Below are 25,187 nucleotides of genomic sequence, written 5' to 3'. Positions count from 1 at the left end.
GATTTATGGCTTAAGTAGGTACTAAAACAAATAACTAATTAGTCGACTGTCGATCATTGGAGCGTGAATCTTGTGAGCGTATGCTTTGCTCTTCTGATGAATCTTTACTGAACGTTTATGGTCAACCTAGTAAACTGTGATGTTATTTTTATGCTGCTATGCAAAATTTTACGATTGGTAGCTATTAGCACCTTTTGATCGCAAAATTGATTTATAAACTATAATTCATAGGTAAATTCACACCTATTCAGCAAAATTCCAAACAGAGGTAGTAGAACTAAAAAGCACTAAACATGGTTTAGCAATAACAACGAAAAGACTTCAACGCTTCATAAGTGACTGACCTATCTGTAAACTTGAACCTTAGGGTCAAAACTAATTGTGTTGTACGTCATATAAAATGTGATGCTTCCATACACACCAAAGTCTGAAAGAAAAAACAAAGTTAATTGCGTATATTTGGGATTTAGATTTACAAGCTTACGAAATTAATGGGCTTTTTTTCCGGAGGCCGGCTCATCTACCAACACACTGCAAAACCGTTTTCTTAATTTGTCGTTTTTTTAAATACATTTTTTTTTTGTTTGACTGATGTCTTTCATCAACTTCCTCTTAATGAATTGGGCATTTGGTGGGCATTTTAAATCGACCCAAACAAGGACAATAGAGAAGGTTGACGTCTTTTGGAACGGAATTGACCCCTTTTACATTATACCTTTGTAGCCCATCCTGGCCAGAACATTGCGAGGTACTCGTGGGTTTCACAAATTGGCAGATAATCCTATAAAGTTCCGATTCCATTGTTTTATCTGTGATGAAAACGTTTGTCTTCATAACGTATCTGCAGATGCGCATGCCCTGCCAATCCATGTATTTGTAAGCGAATTAATCAGCAAACACAAATTTGAATCTGACAGGAATATATCCCCTAATCCCGTAACCAAACGTATATCTTCTGCCTCAGTAGCTGTCGGCCTTCACGTATGTTTCACAGTTTTTGAATTTGGATTCCATCTACATATTGTCTGCTTAAAGTTTCAATTCAGTTGTTTCCTGGCTTGGTAGACAAATGTGAGTAGTACCGAATGTTTTGACTATTTTGAAGTCCGACGAAACTAATTCAAAGTTTTCCTAGAATGTCCTAGAAAATTAGTTCCGGTATTTTTTTTTTAATTACACTTCCCGATTTCCGGAAGCCTGGTTCAATTTTCTGAATTTTTCAGAAGGTTTGTTAAAAAACCACTTTACTAAAAATCATTCACACCACACTTTAAATTTGAGCTATATTTGCAAGGGGAAGTCGAAAAAAAAGCTTCTGATAACTCCATGGAAAATGGGAAGAACTCCCGGAAGAACTTGGAATATTCCTGAGGAAATCTGAAGAAATTCGTGGAGAAAGTTTAAAGACGCTTCCGGGTAAAGTCGGAAGATACATCCTTGTGCACGTCCAATGAGATCAACCCAAATTTGAGTTTAGTTTACTCATAAATCGCAAAAATTGCAGTAATTCAACGATGAGTTAATTTGCCTCATGTCTGTTCAGGTTTTTCCTGGAAAAAAATCCCGAGTATGATAAAATTAAACATTTGATTATCTCAGTTGTTTGGTACTACTCTTAGTCTTGACTGAGTAAAATTTTCGTCAATTTTCCTCATTTTCCAGCAGATTTTTAAGGATTTGCACTACAAAACAAAAGACAAATTTACTCATCGCTAAGTTCCTGCACTTCTTGTGATTTTGAGTAAACTAAAATCAAATTTGGGTTGATCTCATTGGTCATTTGGTGAGCCAGATGGACAATTGGGGAATGTTAGAAAAAGAGAAGTCAGAAGTCTGAAGAGTGAAAGTTTGGAAAAACATCCAGAGGAAGCCGAAAGAATCTTCCAGTCGAAGCTGGCAGAAACCTCCAGTAAAATTTGTAAGAACCTTAAGGGTAATGTTAGTAGAGAATTTCGGAAAAATTGAAAACAAAGCTTGTAGCACAAGCTTAAACAATCTTCCAGGGAAAAACAGATGAAACTTTCGTAGTTAACTGAAAACCCATCTGAAAATGTCACAAGAAACTTCCGGGGAAATCAGAAGAAACATCCGGTGGACGTTGGAATCAAAAAACCCTCCGGGAGAACATTGATACAATCTCCGGGAAACATAAGCAAACACTTCTGGAGAAAGTTGGAAGAAACTTTCAGAAAAAGACGGGAAAATCTTCCGGGTGATAATCACATGTAACTGTCGGGAAAAATCTTAGGAAAACAAACTTGTGAGAGAGAAGAGAAGCCATGACTTCAGGTGAAAATTTGAATGAAATTCCTTGAAAAAGTTGAAAGAAACATCCTGGATAAATCAGCGGCGCCGGTGGTGTAGTGGTCAGCGTTATTGCCTCTCACCCCAGCAGGCCTGGGTTCAATCCCAGTCGGCACCGCCGGTATGTTCTGAGGCATAACATCTCTGATCACGCCTTCCTTTGCAAGGGAAGTAAAGCCGTTGGTCCCCGGTTTATGAGTTGATGGGTCGATAGGTAGGGTCCAGGTATGGGAGCTGGTGCTCAGCACGGAAAACAAGATCGACGGAAAACAAATCAAGAAAAAAAAATCCAAGATAAATTGGAATAAGGAGTATTGAGAATAACCTTCCGGGGAACAAATGCACAATCTAATAAATATTTATCAAAAACTAAACTTATAACTTTTCGGGACCCTGGATAATAGTATTTATCGCTTCCCGGGAATGCCTGGAAATAGCCATGAGCTGTTTTCAGATTTCAGAGCAGCCAAAAATCGGTCGGTAAATGGAAATCCTAGTCTTGATGATCCTTTTAACAGTCCACCGCGTTGACGGTAATCCAAACCACTTTGATTTTTGGTTTGAGGCTTGTTGAAAACCGAACGTATAATTTGTAATGTTACAAACCCGTAGATATCACATGCTTCCAAACCCATCGGCTAGGATTGCTGCAATAACTAAAAATAACTTGTTTCATTTCTGAATGGACTATGTGCAGGTATGATAACAACTAATATGATAACTTACCTCGATAATCACTCTGCCTTGATCAACAATCTACCTTGATGATCTATACGTCTTGGTCAACAATCTGCCAAGATCAATAATTTACCTTGTTTAGTAAGTTTATCGTGTTAAACAAACTTCCTTGATCAACAAATCGTCTTGATAGAAAATCTACCGTGGTCTGAAATATTCCTTGATCCACCATTTGTCATAAAGTGTGGGAGATCACAAAATGGAATTATCAACATCATGCTTGACATCTCATCAAAATCATCAATAACTCTCCAGGATGAACAATTTGGATGGATAAAAATTTGTTCATGATCTAGAATCACCTTAATGATCAACTTGCTTTATTTTGAACGATAGCCTTCCCAAATAACATTGCTAGTTTTAAAGAGGTTTTATAGGATTCTACAAGTCTGAATCGTGGTCTACAGAACCCTCATAAAACCAAAATTGTTACTTGGGTTGCTTCAATCAACTGTTTGTCCTAATCAACAGTTCACATTGCTGCTAGTGTCGGCCTTAGTTAATAATTTGCGTTGCTCAATCTCCTGCCTCGATCAATAGTTCCCCTATATCAATAATTTGACTTGATCAACAATCAATTTTAATTACCAATATTCTATGCTCAACTTACTACTGTCATTTATTCGCCTTGATCCAAAATCTGCCTTGATCATCAATCATCATTGTTGATCAACTTGTCTTGATCATCAATAAGTCGTGATCAAAAATTTTGCCTTGATCAATAATCTGGCTCCATCAACAGTTATAGTTACCATTATTCTGATCAGACCTTATAATCATCAATTTTCCTTAATCGACAATTGACCTTGACCGGCGCCAGTGGTGTAGTGGTAAGTGTGACTGGGTCTGGGTTTAATCCCAACCGAGTTCGGTGTGATTTTTCTTTTTCGGTGAGGCATAAAAATCTCTGGTCACATCTTCCTTCGGAAGGGAAGTAAAGCCGTTGGTCCCGGCCCATGTGTGTTGTTGAATGGGTGTGATATCTTTTGCAAGTGTCGAAGCTGCCTCCCTGCACATTCGATTGCTGTCAATGAATGGCAATCGATGACCGTCGGTGATTGGCACTAGATTGCGGAACAGAGACCGACGTTAAATAAAGGAATGAACTATTGATCATGATCAACAAACTTATCTTGATCAATAATATGCCTTTATCATCAATTCTGCATGATCAACAGTTTACTTTTATCGACATTTTGTCTTAATCAGCCATTTGTCATGATTGTATTTTTGCATCCTTCAACAGCTTTCAATATTGAGCAACTAGTTTGATCAACAATTTACCTTGATCAATATTGAGGGACTCGTGGTCGTTTGGCTATTGGCGTCATCCGTCGTTCAAGCATATTGTGTAAACCCTGAAGTATTATTGTAGAACCTTTTGAAGAAAAGAAATTTCCATATTGGTCTACTTGTTCATATGTGTTGACCTTTGTCTCCACACTAAGATTGTTTCACAGATTTCTGTATAATTTTACCAAAATCTCCACAACTGTTCAGATCAACAATTTTTCATGATCAAAAAGTTGACCAAATCAACAATCTAATCATCAACAACAATCGCCCACGATAAACAAAATGCTTTCATCAACAATATGTCTTCAACAATAACTTGCCATGATCAATGATTTTTCCGTATAAACAATCATCTTTGATCAAAACTCTTACTTTGATAAATAATTGGAGTAGCTCAAAACATTTATTTATTCAACCACCATGATTGGCATTAATCAACAACCGTCCGTGATAACCGATTTGTCAAAATACAAAATCTGCCATGATGAACAAATTTTTCCGATTTGCTTACATTGCCTAGATTAACTATTTTTATCGCTGATCATCAATTTTTTTTTTTGATCCATATTTTGTCTTTATTAGTAACTAGTCATGATTGTTTGTTTCCTTAAATCAACAATTGATCATAATCAATGGTTTTCCATGATTCCCTTGAAAACTGGTTTTGATCACTTTAATAATCAATTTTCTATGCCATTTCTCCGTGCCTAGGTCAACAATTTTCAATGATCAACATTTGGCTTGGATCAGCAAATTTACCCATGATTAACAATGAACCTAGATTAACAATCTACCACGATTAACGTTTTGTTTGATAAATATTTTAGTTTCATCAACAATCAGTAAACTGCCTTGTTTGACGATTTTCCTGTATCAACAAACAGCTTTGATCAAAAATCTAACATTGATCAACAGTTCAATTTGATCAAAATGTTTACCCAACACTTAACACAAAATCATAGGTAAAGCAACAAATGCACTGTGGATAAGTAAAAGAACCTTTGAGGTTAAATTGGGACTGAGGCCAACAATGGCCCATTGGATATACACGGCTGTAATATGACCCAGAATTTCATATATCTTATTTTTCTTTTCCTCTGTTCGGGACATAAAACCACTGCAACCAGTAATTTGTAGTATATCCCGTGTCCTTAGTTTAGTGCATGTCGTATTACTCCATCACTATTGAGAAATGATGAAGTATTCGGTTTTGATACAGTTGTCATTCTTGCCTTTATCGCAAGGAATCGATTCTAATTGAAAGGTCCCGCTATTTATACCCTTCGGAGTGTTGAAACACCCTCCAAAGGCGCGCCCCTTTGTCAGTCAAAATTGGATTCCTTAGCAAAAAAAACAAGACATGACACCGATAATGACCATGCATCATAACCCTAGTCTTAACCACTTCAAACTAGGAAACAACGAATAGAAGATTAGGAATCACATAGGTGAAGACTAACTAACTCATTTTTTCCTTGTTTCAAGATCATCCTCGGTCCACGCAACCCGAGGACTTATCACTATCAACAAGGCATAAAAAGTAACAAGGACTAAGATGTGTTCCTTTGATTACTGTAAAATCCTGTTCCCCTAGTTTGAAGTAGTCAAGACTAGGAATCGGTGGTAGATCTTACATCCCGTAACGTACCACGAAAAGGTGATCTACCCACGTTACGGGGCATATATCTTATTAGTATGGCGACCAAAAACTAAGGAAAAATGGGCATTAAATAAACTAGAAAAGTTGCAAAGACTGGCTACGGTATCCACAACAGGTGCGATGCATGCCTCGCACACCTACGAAAGCCTTAGATTCGATACTAAATCTTCTTCCACTACACCAATTTGTGCAATTTGTGCTGAAAAGAGCGCAGACTTAAGCGAAAATTTTGTATGAAGGGAACATTAAGGAACACTTACTATACATAAAGGGTGTCCCACATCAAATTGTATCACGGAAAAAAACGCTGTAGAAAAATAACCTAGTTGAGCAATCCTTTTCAAACTTTCAGACAATAAAATATAACCCATTAGTAAGCTTTTGGCATATTTATTTCATTCAACTTCAATACTATAACCGTACGCTCGCACCTTACGCTTAACTCCACTCATTAGGTTCTGTACAACATCTGGCTGCAGCTTATTCAGTACGGAAACCCACTTTTTTCCATGTCTTCCTCAGATTTGACCTCCTTGGGATGCTTCCGTAGTGCCTGCTTCATAATAGCCCAGTGTTTTTCGATGGGCCTTAGTTCATGGAGGAGGGGGGGGGGGGGTTATGTCCTTGGGTACCAAAGTGACCCCGTTGGCTTCGTACCACTCTAGGACCACATTTGAATAGTGGCACGAAGCTAGATCCGGCCCTCGTGTTGCTTCAACAGAGGAAGCAGACGCTTTTGTTGACACTCTTTGAGGTAGATCTTCCCGTTTACAGTCCCGGTAGTCACGAAAACCGCACTCCGTTTGCCACATAAGTAGATCGCTTGCCAAATCATGTATATCTTGGCAAACTTTGAAAGTTTCTGCTTCCTTACTTCCTCCGGAACATCAAACTTGTGCTGGGCGGTGAAGAAGAGTATCCCCGGAAATTGCTGGAAGTCCGCCTTGACGTAAGTCTCATCATCCATGATGAGACAATGAGGCTTCGTCAGCATCTTGATGTACAGTTTTCAGGGCCGTGGCATTCCTATCGTATTTTGCCGTTCGTCACGATTTGGAGCCTTCTGCTCTTTGTACGTATGCAATCCCTCCCGGCCTTGGCTCTCTGAACGAAAGACTTGGACACATTCAACATTTTGGACACATCCCTGACCGAAGCATTGGGATTCCACTTAAACGCTTTCACGACACGCTTGTGATCCTGATCACTAAAGGGTGTCCACGATGAAATTGCCACACTATGAAATTGCTCTAACTTTTTAACCGTTGGGTAGATTTTATTAAACATTTGGGTGGATTTAGCTCATTATTTACATCCTGCAAGTTTTAAAGTCCTGTGATCAAAACTCGCGGAAATGGAGTCGAAAGAACAGCTCGTGCGTGATAAAATCTTGCGCGTTCATCACGAGAACAAGGATCTCTCGCATCGTTCCATCGCTAAAACGTTGGGAATCGCGAATTCCACGGTGTCGCGAGTGATTAAGCGGTTCGAGGAACGGTTGACCACCGATCGGAAGCCCAGAAGTGAAGGAAAAAGTATTCCGTACAACACCAAAAATCACAACCGCGTAGTTGGGGCCTTCAACCGAAATCCGAACGCCTCCGTTAGGGATGTGACTAAGAAGCTGCACCTAAGCCGAAGTTTTGTCCAGAAGGCCAAAACTAAGGCTGGGCTTCGAACGTTCAAGGTACAAAAGGCCCCTAATCGCGACGAGAAGCAGAACAAGTCCGCCAAAACCCGTGCCAGGAAGTTGTACCTCAACATGCTGACGAAAGTTGAATGCTGCATCATGGACGACGAAACATATGTGAAGGCCGACTTCAAACAGATCCCCGGCAACCTGTTTTTCACGGCCAAGGATAAGTTCAGGGTTCCGGAGCATGTCCGCACTCAGAAGATGTCCAAATTTGCGAAGAAATTCCTGGTTTGGCAAGCCATCTGCACGTTCGGGAAGCGGAGTGCACCTTTCGTGACCCAGGACACGATGAACGGACAGGTGTACATAAAAGAGTGCCTCCAGAAGCGGCTGCTTCCTCTCCTGAAGGCCCACAACGTCCCAACAATCTTCTGGCCGGATTTGGCCTCATGCCACTACTCCAAGGACGTGCTGAAGTGGTATGCGGACAATAAGGTCAATTTCGTGCCGAAAATGTTCAACCCTCCCAACACTCCGGAGCTCCGCCCCATCGAGAAGTACTGGGCGATTATGAAGCAGCACCTTCTTAAACGACCTAAAGTAGTGAAGACAGTCGAGGAACTGAAGAAAGTATGGGTTTACATGCAAAAAACGGTTGATTCACAGGTTGTGCAGAATCTTATGGCCGGGGTTAAGGCCAAGGTGCGGGTATTTGCGTATGGACTGTAAATAAAATACGAGTAAATGGTAAAATGAAGTTTAATAGTTATTTCTCAATCTCTGAAAATTTGATGGCAATCGGATGAAAACTCGAATTTTGCGAATCAATTTTGTGTGTGGCAATTTCATCGTGGACACCCTTTAATAGAACATCCATTCTAACCGCATTTCACCTTCCGTTCAATGCTCAGAGTTTCGTAGTAACGTTGAATCGCACGACTCACCGTTGACTGCACGATTCCGAGTTGTTTTCCGATGTCTCGATCTGAGAGTTGAGGATTTTCCAGGTGCTTACGCAAAATCAATTCGCGACGTTGCTTTTCGGGTGACGCCATTTATTCCAACTTTCGAAAAACTGACAGCGATAAAAAACGATGTAAACAATACACTCTAAACTACTTCTACTCAAATTTTCAAGATAAAATACAAAATGCGTAATTTTCTACAGCGTTTCTTCCGTGATGCAATTTGATGTGGGACACCCTTTATATTAAAACAAATTCGAATCAATCCATTAATTACAGCCAGTAATGATTAGATGGAAATAAAATTCAATTTTAGTCGATTGTTCAATGATTCTACCAGACCACTCTCTCTGGATCAATTGTATTCTTTACTGATGAATAAAAAAAATCATAAAGTGGAAGCTAACAGGTCCTGGTATTAATATTTCAGTTTCTATAGGTGGATGGTCAACCGTTTTTCAGGCTGAAATTCAAGCTTAAAGAGAAAAAATAAACATGCAAAGATATGCATCTTTTCTGATAGCCAATGCTTTAAAATGATTTATATGTACTTCCAAATCAGTATGGGAATGCATTCAGCTACTTCAAGAGCTGTCTAATAAAAATATAGTGAATCTCTCCTTTTTTTTCATTCTATGGGGTCTTTCCAAGCTCCATCAAGATGGAATTATGGAACTGGGAAAAGATGATGATAGATTGTAATTGGAGTAATACCGTCACAGCCCGACAATCAAGAAAGTTTGTGATGCCAATGCATCAAACACACAAATCCTCCTTAGTCTCTCAAAGAGAGACCTATGTACTTACATAGGACTAATTACAGGGCACTGTCCATCAAAATATCATCTAAGACTAATTAAAAAAGTCGATGATGATATGTGTCGGTTTTGTAACGAGGAAACAGAAACCTCTGAACATTTATTGTGCAACTGTGCAGCCAGGGTTGCTTCCACTCACTTGCTATAAACATTTGTTTTTCGGAATTATGGAATAATTGGATGCTATAATGATATTTTCTACTTGTCAGTTACAAGAAGCGGTTGTAAAGTATGAATTTGACCCATAAAACCTGTCAATTTTGCTTGCAGAGCGTCACAATCACCGATTTTATGCGCTCTTGAATCGTAAAATTTCTGATTGTGATGCTCTACATGTAATATTGACAAGTTTTGAACCATGAAACTTACTTTAAAACCGCTTCTTGTAACTTACAAGTTCTAATTATCATTATAACATCAATTGATTTGAATAGAAAGTGAGTGGAAGCAACCCTGTGTGCAGCAGTTCTTAACAGAGGGGATAAGGGACTGCTACAGCCCTTTGAAAAATTGTGTTCATCTCTTAGTAAGGTAGTGCGTGTCATACGGCACATAATTCCTTGCTGGAAATATATCTAAAGTTAGGCCGTATATGGTTACTTCTAATAGTTATTTTTCACCCCGATAGGGTTAACAAAAAACCAGGGAATTTACTACAATAGATCAAATAAACGGTCGCAGTAATAGTAATAGACCATATCACATTTGCATATTTTTTACATTTTCATTTGTTGGAAAAACAGCTGATCTACCTTTTTACATGACTCACTAGCTTCTGCATAGTGGTTAATGTACATTTCAAATATACATCCAATTGACATCCAAATAATATGTTTTGCAATCATTTTCACCAATTGTAGATAGTCCCTTGACAGAACAAAAAAAATCAAAACTGAGGCCCTTCCCCCTTTCGTCACGTTTTTCCTATATCGAATGCATTCCTTGTCACCAAATCTTCCACCTCCTCCCCCTTAGAGCATAACATAATATAAACATCACCCCCAATGCCTCGAACTGCGAATGTTTCCGAAGATTCAATATTAAAATATTCCCTCGTTGAAACTAAAATCTACGTTCGTTGACGAGATAGTGCAAAACCAATATTGATTGCTTCAACCTTTAGCAATAAAATAAACCCTACTGAGAACGTAATGTTTACCGTTCTCGTTATCTCCTACTCGCTTTGAAGCATAAATCACCGATCCTAACTCTGATCTAGCAAATCTGCGGTAATTTTAATTGCATCACTCATGATTCATAGCCCCATCGAGCCCATTACTGCATCCCAATCAGTATCGACTCCTCCAATCAACACCAAGGCCGTCTCAGCCATCTCCGTGCAATCTCACGAACAGGTGCATCTTTCGACTCGTGAAACTTCCGCAGTCGCATATCCCTTCTCAAATCTCCGCCATTCTGCCGTGCGGTGATTAATTTGCGTCCGTTTTAGCGATGAGCTGCGATGGGAACAAGTCGCAGTTTGCCCAGAAGTTTGCAAAACATAACAAACGAGACTGCAGAGTGTGATGCCATCCAGGCACCCAAACGTGATACAGTCGTTTTTCGATTGCAAGTCGTGGATCGTGATTCATGCTGCAGTGATGATGGAAGCGTGCTACGCGCCAGGATCCGATTAGATTAATTGTCGAATTCGGATATCGACACGACGACGGTGAAGACAGCTCAACAGCAGCGCGCGTGAGACTTCTGGCTGTGGGCTTTCACTTTGGCGTCGTGGTCGCATATCTGTCCCCGACCATAGACCTGTGGCTGATAAATGGAGCTTCGATTTTGATTGAAATTTACCTAAAAAAAAATCCCTCACGAACGAAAGGATTACGACGGAAATCCCGTCCGTGTGTGAGCACGTAATCTAGTTTGGCTTCTATTACGTTAATTAAAAGCTAATTTTGTGAATCGGTTCGACTCTCCCTCCCAGCGTGAGGTAATACAATTTACGATTCCAAAATCCCACCCCCCGCGAGGGACCTCGCACTGCTGTTCAGATCAGAGCTGAAGAGCAAGCGGTAGCTTGCAGATCATTAGTCATTTCGATTCGTTCCGACCTTTTCCCGTCATCATTTGTCGTCGGAGAAGGGAGCCAAACGGTGAAGGTGAGGTGAGATTTAGAAAAAGGGCGCCTCGGATGCTAATGAACGTCGTCACCTATTGCCGAGCGGGGAACGCTAATTTGAGGCTTTCTTTTCACACCTCTAACAGGCTGGACGTGGAAGAAGTTTCGCTCGCCATTACCTCACTCGAGGAATCTGAGGGCAACACCAACAACCACACCACGTCAACTCACTTTTGATTGTTGTAGAAAAACGATGAAAATACATTTTTATGGCCAGCAGAGTATCATTTTGTGGTGGTGGTGTGTTAATAAACGTTTTCAACATTGTAAACCGTTTTAACGCCCGACCGAGATGGGGGCAACCGAAGAAACCGCAATTGGTACCTTCATAGCCGAACTGCATGGTGCACTGTGACCGAGACCAAGACCACAGCTGCATACGTACCGCAGGGTATGAAATCTTACAAGTGGGTAATTTGACAGACAAAACAAGGTGTTAAAATTGGAATGGAATGGCTGTTTTTTTGGAAAGGCGTTAAATCATTTAGTGTACATTTTTCACACTATCGTGAATGCATTTTAAACTGTGCGGCTACTACGAATTTTCTCAATTTTTATCCTGTATGCGATGTTGATACTTTAACTAATTTGCCTTTTTTTTTAATTGATCATTACTTTAAGCTCTTCATTCTCTATGCATATTTTAAAATATAACATAATCCGTTAAATTTTGACTGAACGTGCAACACAACTGAACTTTTCGAGTAAATTGATGCATATCGCATTTTTGGGCAGGCATGGGAAAAATTGTTCACTCGCTCGTGAACCACGGAAACAAAATAGCCATCCTGGATTGCTAACAGATTGTAGATCAAGCTTAGATTAGGACAGTAGTGCAATGTCACAGGCGAGAAATTCAAGGAAAGAGATAAATGCTGTATGCCATGTGCAAACCCGATTTAATGCTTTAAAATCTGAATGGCTAAAGGCTGACCAACAGTAAATTGGTACGCACAAAAAGACCTGTAATTCATGATTCAATAAGTTTAAAAAGTCCATTAATGGTTGCTTTACACTACTTTTATTAAAACTTCAAAGTTACAGCATTAGATAGCATTTCTCCAGTTCGAACGAAATCTCGAATCTTCCTCTTGATGGAGCCCATCAGCGCCCACACAGTGGAAACGGACACGGAATCAGCGCATTTCTTCCATCGTCGAAGTCGCTGCTTTGAAATTGTCCAGTATTTTTCGATTGGCGAAATTCCGGGCAATTCGGAGGATTCATTAGCTTGGGGACAAGGTCGATCTTGCTGGCAGCACACCACTCCAGAACTACCATTGGAGTAGTGGTAGCTGGTCAAATCGGGCCAAAAGACGACTTTCCCCTTATGTTTGCGGATGAACGGCAATACACACTTTTTCAGGCATTCTTCGATGTAAACTTGGGATGTCATCATCAAGGATGTGACGAATAGTTCCGTTTTCAGGCCACAACTGCAAATCACTTGCCAAATCGTGGCCTTCTTCGCGAACTTGTCGGCGAACATGAACTATCTTCCCGGCACATCCCCACGTCCAGTCGCGATGTAAAACTGATGACTGATGAACGATGACCGAAAAGCTGCTTAAAATTGAGTTTGACGTATATTTCTTCATCGATCAAAGTGCAGCCCTTGTGTTTCGTCAAAACACGGTCGTACAAGAGCCTTACACGCTTTTTGGCCACGGAATTTTGCTTCATGTGCCGGTTTGGGTGTTTACTGGCTTTGTACGACGTGTATCCTTCCCTGGCAAGGATGTTCCGCATCGTTTGAAAGTTGCTGTTGTACCTTCTGGCCACATCTCGGATCGAAAGACTGGGGTTGGCTTTAAGGGGAAGTTTACCGCCCGAAAATAAAAAAATATTTTCGGTACGGTTTTATTTTTCTAACAATATTGAGAAATAATATCAAAAATCAAAGAAAATCTCTTTCTTCCTTAGATTATTTTCAAAAATTGCTGCGCAACTAACGATCCCTGGTTCCAGTTTTTCGTAGGTCCGCTGATTCCTTTCCACACTCAGGGTTTCCTTGTAGGTTTTGAGCACTCGACAAACTGTTGTTTTTGGCATCTTCCGCACTTTAGCCAGCTTGGAACTGGACCACTCCAGATTTTCCAGGTGTTTGTGCACAATATTTTTTCTTCTTTCGAGTTCCATTTGACGTTATTCCTGAACGCGATCGACCACTTTGATCAAACGTGCACCAGTTGTTGCGCGAGGGGCGTACCAATTTACTTTTAGTCAGCCTTTAGTAATCAGCGAGTAAATCGTTCTTGGCTCAGGTGCACAGGTGAGCTGCAACCCATAGATTAAGAAGGGCTGATCTAAACAGTACTACAATCTACTCAATGATCGTGTCATTTCGTGACCAAGGACATGATCATGCATTTAATGCATCTAGAGGTATGTGATTATCTGTTCAATTTTATTGGTTCCTAATGTTCTGATCAATCATGGAGCGACAACCTAGACAAGCTCAATATAGACGGATTTCACGCCAACTCGTCTTCGGAGTTGGCAGCACCCTCTCAGAACCTTATGAAACTTTGTGGGTGTGGAGACTTAGCAATTTTAAGCAACTTTGAGTACTTATTTTTTTCAAAATTTATCTCGCCTAACATTTGATAAGGGTCAAAGCTTTTTGTCGATTTTTTTTTCAAATTGATATAGCTTAAAAATGACAAACCCTACAAAATAGTGATGTATGGCGAACTTTTAGCAAATAATCTGAAATTTTATAAAAAAAATTTAAATAAAATAAAAAATCGGTTTCTACACTCTAAAAAAATATATTTAAAAATTAAAAGTCATTTTCCCAAAAATGGTACCCCTCAGATTTGCTTGATATTTTTTCTCATGAAAGGCAATATAATTACCTAACTTTTCTTCATACATCGCAAAGTGGGCGCTTTTAAGGAAAAAAAGTTGTTCGAACAACAACTTTTTCATGTTAATTTTTTTTTAGTGTGTTTCACTCAAAGTCGAATAGTAATACGCGCACAACCTTATTAAAATCCGTTGAAACTTAATGAGCATAAAGATTTTGACCTTTTGATAATCTGGGCGTGCTTAAAACAAAAATCTAGCCTAACATTTGAAAGGGCCTAATACAGAGGATTTTCCTGCATTTCGAATGGTGTTTTAATAAATGAAAACTCTAGTGTTTTTGTTTAGTGCATAATTTATTTTCCTATAATTCTCCATACATAATTTGAGTTTTTCATTGATTATTAGTCTATCGGAAACAGAGTGAAATTTTTCGGAGTTTCCTTTGAATGTGAAAATCGCTTAGTAGAAATTATGTTTTGAGAAATAGGTACAAAACAATGAAATTTTTGTGTACCAGGTATAGTTTTTACAAGGAGCTGTTCATCCTTGAGTTCATCGGACATCTTTGTGTATTGATCATTTGATATGAAGCAGAAGTTCAATTTTGTTATGCTTGTATCTGTTTGTTTAACTGCCCAGTCATACAGTTCTTGTGGAGTTGTGATTGTGTTTCCATAATCTCGAGCAAGACTTGCTCTCTTTGCCATTCGTTGAAAATGAAGTTGTATCTTCGATGTACAATCCTTAAACCACACAGTTGAAACAGTTAAAGTTATTTTTATTTACCTAGTGTATCATCAAATTCCTGATGTTCTGATTGCTGATGACTTGTTGATGGTTGCGGCTCTTCAAACTTCCGAGCATGGCTTGATTCTTTTCCATCCGATCGCCTCTTTTTCGGGAGAGGTGTCCTATTGTGCACTAAAATTCCACGACACGATTCACAAATACGCATTGTTACATCCAATTGATGATCAAAGCCCCATGAATGTATTTTCTCTATGAGACTTGATGATAAATTACGTAAATTATTGCGGCTGCAATTGGGATTGTTTATGTTGGCACTACATTGCACCCTTTTAATAATCAATTCAGCAGATTTTTCCATTGTTGTATATATAAACACTTTTTCGTTTCAACAACTATGCAGCACTACACTTTCAACAACTATGCACTACAGCAACTATGAGCATTGTTGTGATATCACCAAACTTAAATATTAGATTATGTCGGTAGAAACAGACTGCGGTGCTTTAAGTTTATACCTTATATCTCTCATGTGACTACCTGCGTTGTTATATAACTGCTATATAGCAGGTAACTTAACGATTATTTTAGGCATGCCTTAAATAATCGTTAAGTTACCTGCGCTATTATATGTATTCACTTGAGAGATGAGGTATAAACATATATGCATATTGCTTACTAATGGACACACCTAATACATAAAAATAAATGAATGATTATTTTTCTAATTAAATTAATCACAAATACATGAATTGAAATCTTTTCATGAATAAAACATACTAAGTGATTTTTACTTAGTTTACCTGTTGATTTGGAACAATTTGAGGGTGGTTTTATAGAAGTTGGATAGAGTGTATGCATATATTATAATACAATCCATCACAGGAAAGTGCAAACCATGCTGAGATGGCTGTTCCTCATTAGAACGTTTTGTTCTGAACTCTTATTGGACGATTTGCAGGTAACTTCTCTGTACCCTTTTCAAATGTTAGGCTAGATTTCGCCCAGATTATCGAAAAGTATACCCATAAAGTTTAATCGAATTTTAATAAGGTTGTGCGCGTATTACTATTCGACTTTGAGTGAAACACGCTAAAAAAAAAATTAACATGAAAAAGTTGTTGTTCGAACAACTTTTTTTCCTTAAAAGCGCCCACTTTGCGATGTATGAAGAAAAGTTAGGTAATTATATTGCCTTTCATGAGAAAAAATATCAAGCAAATCTGAGGGGTACCATTTTTGGGAAAATGACTTTTAATTTTTAAATATATTTTTTTAGAGTGTAGAAACCGATTTTTTATTTTATTTAAATTTTTTTTATAAAATTTCAGATTATTTGCTAAAAGTTCGCCATACATCACTTTTTTGTAGGGCTTGTCATTTTTAAGCTATATCGATTTGAAAAAAAAATCGACAAAAAACTTTGACCCTTATCAAATGTTAGGCGAGATAAATTTTGAAAAAAATAAGTACGCAAAGTTGCTTAAAATTGCTAAGTCTCCACACCCACAAAGTTCCATAAGGTTCTGAGAGGGTGCTGCCAACCACTGGATGAGTTGGCGTGAAATCCGTCTATAGAGATATGTATTTGTATTTTGTGTTTGTTAAGATGTTAATGAATGCATAGTTTGGGCTGAGGAATCGATCGGAAATGGGTAACAAAATTTCAAGAACTCGGGAGCTAAGCTTTTATAAGCTTTGCATATCCACGTTACGTTCTCATGAGGTATTTTTTCATACCTCACCTTACTGTCAGAAAATAAATGAACCTTAATCATAAGAATAATGGCCGTAAAATTATACAATTTAACAGCCATTCCATAGCAAAACGATATAGCGGTTCTCAGAATTTCGTAAAAATTGATAGGTTTGTTCCTTGTCGCAAAACAATAGACCCATTTTTTTGTCGTTAGTGTGACCATTACAATGTTAGGGTGGTGCGAAAAATCATTTTTTTTTTTCAAAATTGACCTTTTTTTTAAATTATAACTTTTGAACCACTGGGGCGATTCCAAAGATCAAAAACTATATAGAGGGAAAATGGCTCTACTGTTGGCGTATGTTGGCATCTAAGCTTGGGCCCCTTCGCAAAAAAAATCTGCGATTTATGAATTTTATCTAGATTGGGACGGTACGAATGGATATTTTGGTCGCTATTGAAAATTTAGCCGATTGCTGAATTTATGTAGCCCATGTTAGGGGTATTTAGGCCGACATTACATCCATTTCCCCTTTATCTAAATGAATTTCTGTCTGTCTGTCTGACCCTTATAGACTCGGAAACCACTGAACCGATCAGCGTGAAATCAACCTTAAGATTGTCAGTTGCCTCAACAATTACCAATACTTAGCAGTTATGCTCTTCTTCTTCTTATTTGTCTTTATAACTTCCCCAACACAGTATTCTTTGTACACTTCCTCAAAAATTATTAATTGAGATCTTTCAAAGCCTGCACCATTTTAGCATTAGTATTATTGTGAGCATAGGCGGCTCCAGGCGTCATATAAAGGGGGACACAATTCCAATGGAAGTGATTCGTCAGATTATAGCAGTGCCTGTTTTTATCATTTACCATCACACGCAAGATCAACGGCGCCGGTGGTGTAGTGGTAAGCGTGATTACCTCCCACCCCTCTCAGGCCTGGGTTCAATCCCAGTCGGCGCCGCCGGGATGTTCTGAGGCATAACATCTCTGATCACGCCTTCCTTCGGATGGGAAGTAAAGCCGTTGGTCCCCGGTTCATGAGTTGATGGGTCGATAGGTAGGGTCCAGGTGTGGGAGCTGCCTTCCTGGCACGTCGGTAGCATTGGTGCTCAGCACGGAAAACAAGATCGACGGAAAAAACAAACCAAAGAAAAAAAAAATCACACGCAAGAAGTAGCGCTTCAACCCAGTGTAGATGACAAACGTAATTCATCTGAAAATCTTCACTGTTATGTTATGAACAAATGAGTTCATTATACATCAACGAATACGCGTTTGTTGATATTCTCAAGTGCTTGATTATCCAACCCAAAATGTTCAAAATCAGAAATGATCCTCAAAAGCAAAATAATCAAATTCATTTTGGGTAAAATTATTATTTTGAATATTATCGACTTTAAAGCCTAAAACGGGTATTTTATTATCAATTCAGCATGAGGCAATAATTTTCCATTGATTTGTTTGTAAAAACAACACGACACGTCCTTCAGCGCTATATTTGTGTAAAATGAAAATAATCATTTTGCATTTGATCCTCAAAATCATCCTCACCAAGATGAAGACGAATATTGATATTGACAACAACGGAGGCGATTATAAACATCCAGCCACGAATGAAGAAAAACAAATGTTGACTACGATACTCATAGGTTGCCTCGATCAAGAGAATGTTGTTATGTCAAAATTCAGATTCATGCAAGTAGTTGGTCTATCTGTTAAGGTTATCTTCATTTTCAGCTAAGTTGATTGTAAAAAAAATGATTTTTATCAGCACTGGATTATAATGATTAAATGATTACTTAGTTCAGAATATCGCAAGTCTCTTTAAACCTCAGATCTTCAAAAATTGCAATGCCCTGCGTAAACCTCCATCCTGAATGCTGGGGTTTTGTCCTTCTTGCGTCCTAGTTGATTGTTGCTTGACGCCTGCTTTCGGATGCGTTTTTGTTGGAATCCAGTTGGAATCCACAATTCAAGTGCATCAAATATTTCGATGCCTCTGTTTATTTTATATATAAATAAGCATCCCGGATTTTGAATATTTCTCTATGTTTTGAATCTTGAAACATATCATGTTTCAGAATCTTTAAAAAAATGCAAATCGGGATCTTGAAAACTCTTCTCAGTATGAAATTTAAAGCATAATTAGAAGACTCGGTACGTTATTTATGTTATTATTATGAATTACCTTTATGAATTCCAGCTGAAGACTGTACCTTGTTATGGTATTCCCAGAATTTTCTTCATAATACTGTAGAAATCCTCTACAGGTAACATTAAAATTGATTTCAAATTTCTAATCAATATTGCAGTTAACTCCGGAAACCTCACCAAAATTCTTCACTGAAGTATCATTTAATTCTCGATTGCGTTGCCTTGACATCCTAGCAAGAATTGCATAAAAATACTCTACGAAATTTGTTTTGAAACTCTTCTACAAACTCTGCTTATAATGACTACCATCGAATACCCCTCAGACTTGCCTTGGAATTTAACTCAGAACTATCTTGAAACTCACATTAGTCTTCACTGAAGTTCACGCTCCAATTTCATTAGAATTATAAATCCCTATCTATTTTTGGAATCTTTGTCAGAATTACCATTTTTTATGGATTTCTCTTTACTTTATTTCACTTCAGTTCACTTCTCCTGAGGGAACCCCTGTGGAAAGCTTATTTCTGATTGATCTGACTATCACCACGAATTTTCAAAAACACAAATCTCAGCTCCCTTAAGGTTCAATTTACTTTGATGCATTTTTTAAAAATTCAAAAGCGGTTTTTTTCGACGCATTTTTTTAGATTGCAAAAAGCTCGCGTCATTTTGTGTAAAATATCAAAGGCAATCGAATAGTGCGAGCTTTTTGCAATCTGAAATAATGCGTCGGAAAAAACTGCTTTTGAAATTTTTCAAAAAGCATCAAAGTAAATTGAACCTTAAACCATACAACAATGTAACTGGAACTTCAAGTTTGCTTCAGCACAGCAAACAGGGAGCTACACTTTCATGAGTGATGTCACAACAGTTACCTAGGTGTGTACTATAGAAAACTTGAAGTGATAGGGAATATCAGCCATATTGATGGCCATTTTTGGACTCTTCAAGGAATCACCTGGAATTATTCTCACAATTCTTTTTTCTTTAATAATTCTTCTTAAATTCCCATGGTATGTCACCTCAAAATGTCTTATGAATGCTACCAGCTGAACGTTCCGTAAAACTTTTACCCTCATTTCAAAAGCTGTTTTCTATAAATTTTAATTTCAAAACACAACCAGCCTTGTTTAGACAACCGAGTCTTACCATTGTGGTGAAGTTTTCCTTGTTTTGAAGCCTTAAAACTAATGAATTAAGATGCCTGATTTTTACCGAACAGTTTAGCTGTTGAAAGTTCGGTAAATATTCCCGAAGTCGTTAATCATTTCTAAGTGCGTGCAAAGGCTGCAAGAGCGTAGTGGGTGGGTCATGTTGTGGTAATATCAGATAACAATCCAGCCAAACCGCTGATTGCCTCGAAAGCCGGTCGGTACAAAACAAAGAGGAGCTCTTCGAGCTAGGTTATCGCAAATAAAGCTTTGAATTATCGTCAGCAGATTCTTAGATTTCTATCTAAAGACTGGTCCACTTAGAATCCGGGCACTTTATTAATTATATATCAGTGCCTCTAGTGGTCGTATTTAGAATGTTTTGACAGCGATTTGTTTTGTAAGTACACGTATTTCAGTGGTAAAAGTTTCGTCTCGATACGTGCAGTATTAAAAAAAGTTGTACTAGATGGAAGGCGAGAAAAAAAAAGATCGTGCCCACCCACGTCAAAAAGCAGACGTGGTCAATTCGAAAAATTGCCGTGAGAGATGTTCTCAAGCGGTTCCGTGATCGTAAGTGTGTGGCCCGGAACTTTCAAAGCAAACGTTGTGCTGGAACTTTGGATTGGGAAGCAGAACTGGAAGGTGTTGAGGTCGATCAAGAGAAATCCAGGACTCTCGGATCGGGATGTCGCCAAAAAAAAATACGGTGCCATTAGTAGTACCATTGAGTTAACTCTAAGACCAAAAGGTCCCAAAGAAACGTGCTCAACTTTTAGACTCAGCTCTGGTACTATCTTCGGTCCCAAGTTAATCGATGCAACCCTCGAAACATAGGAAAATCCATGAACCCCTCTGTTTGTACAACGTCATATATATGTACATTTACCTTACACACTGTATCGATACTACAGTCTACAAAACCTCATACAAAATAATAAACAGTCTCTCGCATGCCTCCGCCATGGCAGGACGGCCGAACAATCGGTGTGTTTTATTTCTATTTCTTTTCGTATCAACACAACGTAGGGATCTCACCCGTGCGCGATCATATTATACAATTATAACATACAAACTTTGATGACAAAAAGGTAACAGTGACCCACAACACGATACTGTAGAATAATCCAACAGACGCACTCGCCCTTGTACAGTGAGTATGTTTCCTGGCCAGAACTGTCGTGGTTCGCGGTGAGCCAGGAACGAACACACTCTGCCAGATGGCTACCTGTGGGCCACACCATCGTAGCGGGAAGTGAAGCGGTATTCTATCAATCGATGGCGGCATTCACTGCTGCATCTCCATCATCGTCCTCGTTGTTATCACAGCTTTTGAACAATGGTTTGCACGTCGGTCGTCGTTGATTTAAAACGGTATAGTTTACCCGTCGGTCACAAGTGGTTGGTCACGGCACCATATGATCGCGCACGGGTGAGATCCCTACGTTGTGTTGATACGAAAAGAAATAGAAATAAAACACACCGATTGTTCGGCCGTCCTGCCATGGCGGAGGCATGCGAGAGACTGTTTATTATTTTGTATGAGGTTTTGTAGACTGTAGTATCGATACAGTGTGTAAGGTAAATGTACATATATATGACGTTGTACAAACACAGCGTTTATCTGTCAAACTTTCATAGCGAATCAAAACAAACATTGCGTAGTACTAGTATTTACGTTACTCGTTTGCTTGGGACCAAAGTGTCAAGTCAAGTAGTGAGCCAATTTAAAATCGTTAGTTTCCACCGGTTGGTGGTACCGTCTGGAGGATCCATCTTCAAGCAGATTACCGTTCATTCCATGCCTCCAGCCGCCGAACAGGACGATCAACCAAAATCTATTGACCAAAACATGGAAGTTGTACGACCGGGTTCCGACGAAGTACAGAGGATACCTTATCATGGTCGACGAAACCTATGTGAAGATGGATTTCAGGCAGGTTCCCGGACTTTATCTGGCCACAGCACGGGGTAATGTCCCCAGCAAATTCAAATTTGTTTTCGCAGATAAATCACCCAGAAAGTGATGATCTGGAAAGGAATTTTTCTAGCTGTGGACTCAAAACAAAGCTTTTTATTCCCTAAAAAACGGTGTGCAGGATCAATTTTCTTTTCTCGTCTTCCATCTAGTACAACTTTTTAAATACTGCACGTATCGAGACGAACTTCACCACCCGTGTACTTTCAAAACAAATCTATGTTATTCTAAATCCGACCACTTGGGGTGCTGCTATAGAATAAAAAAATTTCCCGGATTCTATTAACATTAGAGGTTTCATTAGAATTAGTTTTAAGATTCAATCTCAATTTCTATTGAATTTCTTTTGAAACAATATTGTAGAATGAAAAGCATAACCATCAGGCGTGAACCTTTAATATACAATATGTAGAGAAAAAGCAACGATAAAGCCTAAATGTATGCTTCGGTTGCATGAAATCAGTATGCGAATTTTGCTACTATCAGGTTTTTGGAGGTGTTTTCGATTTCACCGATTTTACCTTGCTAGTGGATTGGGGTCATTTTTGACCCGGATTCTCATACATTTGTTTTTCTAATGCATTTGGAAGGTTCAACAAGAATTTATCAATTTACGTTAAGTACCGTAAAACGGGGTATCTTTGATAATACGGGTAACTTTGATAGTATAATGTAAAGATTAAATTTACTCGCTGCGCTTTTTCCCAATTAGAAACATTGGTTCCATATTGTAGTTTAGGGTATTTCCGTTGATATCGTATATAGTTTTTATATAGTATGTGTTACATATTTTACAAACATATTAAAAACGTGTTTTTCGCCTGTTTTAAAAAGCACTCAAACCATCACTTATGAAACGTATTTCCGATATAGCCAAGGCATATTCAATGTTGTATTTTTATTTCTTATGATGTTTTCTGATTATATACTTATTCAAAGTTTCATATTTAAAGAACTAAATTGTTTGAGTTTCACCTATTTTTTTCTACATTCATCGAGCATTATCAATGTAACCCCTAATCAAAAAACTGAGGTTCGGTCCCAAAACTAAAAAAAATGAGCAAATGCTCTAATTTTCGTCAAACATATTACTAACGAATTGACTCTTGGATCCTCAGTACTTGTTTTAAAAATATAAAATTTGAAAAACATTCATTGCTGTTAAAATTATTTAGAATATACTTCAAAAAACTATCAATGTTACCCCGTTTTACGGTATCTTCTTCTTCTTCGCATTTCAAGCTTATAGCTTATTAGCTTATTGCGTACTCTCAAACTCAGTGTTCTAGATGCACTTCCACAGTTATTAATTGAGAGCTTTCGATGCCTGTACCATTTTTGCATTAGTATAATTTTTTTTCTACTCTATGCCCAGGGAAGTTGAGAAACTATCCAACCCGAAAAAGTCCTAGACCGGACCGCGGGTTCGCCCAGCCACCTCCAGCATGGTCTCTAAACACTGTGCAAAAATTGTAATTTCTTGAAACAGCTGGTATCGCTGAATATGTCCGAAAGTAAAGATTTGATTGATACAAGTTGTTAAATGCATCCTTCATCTTTCGACTCAAAAGGTTGAATGACATGTTTATTAAAAAAAAAAGAGTCATTATTTTCATCTTTATATTGTTGCTCCAAGTGGTGTGTAGTGTGCCCCGTGAATTGTACTGTGGAAAGTATAACCATCAGGCGCGAATCTTTTATATTCAATACAGAAAGAACAAAGATTAAGCCTAAATGTATGCTTCTGTGTCATGAAATGAGTATGCGCATTTTGTCCCGCAGTGCTTTGTCATTAATTTTCGCAGTGCAGTCATTAATTTTCGTTGGGAATATCAATTGTAATATCTAGTCCAGGGCTCCCCAACTTACGGCCCTCATTTTGTGCGGCCCGAAACGAATTAAGAAAAAGTACTCGCATCCGGCCCATGGGTTGTTCTTATCTCGTTGATCTTTGCCGGACGAGTACTTCGAATCATGTTTGCGGATTTCTGACAGTTCCCGAGATCTATATACAGCGAGTGTTGGAGAGCAACCAACCATTTTAAGTTAATTATTAATAACAAAGCTGCTGACCGTTATTATCTTTAAATAAATAAAATAAAATAAATTAAAAGTTGCATTTTGATATATTACTGAACCCTAGTAGCATGCTTGACATTAAACAGTTGTAGAAACAACTATATGTCTTATTTCAGTCATAAACAAGTTGCTGCAACTTTTCGTGATGGCAGTGAGCTATTTTTAAAGATCCTTCCTTCGTAATAAAATAAGTTCTTCGTATGCTTTACATTGTGCATGTGATTTCAGACGATTTCTTCATTTTTCAGCTAATAATCCTCAGTTGTAAAATAAGCTATTACTTTGAGCTAGTAATAGCATATTTTACAACTGATGTAATTAAATTAATTATTCTGTGCAGGAACATGTTGGTTATTACTTTATCAATCGATGAATTACAATACATCAATCAACCATGCAAAATTTACAGAAAGAGTAACAATGTTCAATAATTCGATCAGACTTGGACTCTTGGTCCTGGATTATTGTCTATCAGGAGAACGCCTAAAGGTATGCAACGTTTCATATTAAATTGCTGCTGCGTTATTTTGCTTCGATTATTGACCGGTCCAATAAAATAACTGATACTGTTAGTATAATATACCGAAAAGTTATGTTTAATCATCGAACAGAATCACTGAACAAGTATTCTTGCAGAAAATTTTAATTCCAAGATGCATTTATCAAAAATAGAATTTCAATGCAAATGATGCGTGCAACAATTGGGCTCTGAGGCACATTAAAAAAAAACTTATTACAGCTTTTATGAATATACACTGCTTATTAGCTCTGGAATTGCTAATTAATGGCATTGAAAGTTTTCTTGAGGAATTCCTACTTCAAAAACGTTGTCAACCTCGTAAATACGTCAAATAACCAAAGGCAAGTGCTTAGCTGTGATTGGCAAATTACCCTAATGATCAATTTCACCCTGGTGATAAATTTGCCCCAGATTTTTAAACTTATGCTTATTAAAAAGCTAATCAAAAATGCTAGCTTTTCTAATATTGGACACAATATTAATTAATTAT

At 38.2% G+C, this 25,187-nt stretch overlaps 1 protein-coding gene across 1 annotated transcript in view; it reads left to right on the top strand.

The window, feature by feature from the left end:
- The window catches only part of LOC135703723 (angiopoietin-2), a 390,934-nt gene that overhangs the window by 356,747 nt on the left and 9,000 nt on the right, over nucleotides 1-25,187 (top strand). The window lies entirely within an intron of this gene.

Source organism: Ochlerotatus camptorhynchus, unplaced genomic scaffold (assembly GCF_037179485.1).
Source record: "Ochlerotatus camptorhynchus isolate MF236.1 unplaced genomic scaffold, CSIRO-AGI_Acam_v1.1 ptg000220l, whole genome shotgun sequence".
Classification (NCBI taxonomy): Eukaryota; Metazoa; Arthropoda; class Insecta; order Diptera; family Culicidae; genus Ochlerotatus; species Ochlerotatus camptorhynchus.
This window is presented reverse-complemented; position numbering and strand designations above follow the sequence as displayed.